Below are 946 nucleotides of genomic sequence, written 5' to 3' on the forward strand. Positions count from 1 at the left end.
CAATCAAATGATTGTGTATCTTTCCTTAGACGAACGCGCGTGTCGTAGTGGCCCTATTGTGAGCTTTTCTCTGTCTGGTGTAAACTCCGTGATGTGCTCTCTTTCCTAGCCGGCGTATGATTGGTTCGTTCACTGTTGCTAAAATCTAGCGTACTTCCCTCAGATAGTCACCTCCCTTAGCAGTGTTATGAATGGGGCGCTATCACGTCAACCACTATAACTTTCCATATATCTCCCTTGTAGATGTGTTATGATTGGTCTATTGTGATTCTGGTCTTGTTCTGTGTAAATCATTACCGATTATAAAGTTGAGTTGGCGGATGGCTTCCTCGTGACTCTACTTCCACACCACGACTACTCTCTTCCTATTACCGCTATGTCCACCTTCATGATACCGGCAACAGATGGAGGTTAATATTTATAAGCTGCTTAGGTCGAGGCGTGTCCCGAGCTCTCCCTCCAGTGGTGTCAAACTGACTAATATTAATTTCCTAGGACCCCATCTCAATTATCAATATTTAATTGTTGTACAATTACAGTATATACTCAATTTGATACATCGATGTTTACAATAAAGAAAAAAATGTAACGTGGGGTTTCATTCACCATGGACACCCTGTATGCTGTTTTGACGGGAACATTAAACCATATGACAGGTGAAGACAACATGTGAGGCAATCAGCATATAAGAACTAAGCCGTCAGCCATTTTTCTTCCTCTCCAACCACATGCTCCCAAGTATTGGATTAATGGGCTCTAATACCACGCAGCTAACATCACTGAAACCGCCACACAACCCCTTAATTTCACATCCCAGCTGCTTCTCGGTGTAGATGCTCGAGATGCTCGAGTCTACACTGCATGTAAACACATCCTGATCTCCTCATACACAACCCAGGGCCATCTCGTTTGCCATTACTGGGGCGCAGTCATCGCACAGTAAAAT

The sequence above is a fragment of the Eriocheir sinensis genome, chromosome 66 (genome assembly GCF_024679095.1).
Source record: "Eriocheir sinensis breed Jianghai 21 chromosome 66, ASM2467909v1, whole genome shotgun sequence".
Classification (NCBI taxonomy): domain Eukaryota; kingdom Metazoa; phylum Arthropoda; class Malacostraca; order Decapoda; family Varunidae; genus Eriocheir; species Eriocheir sinensis.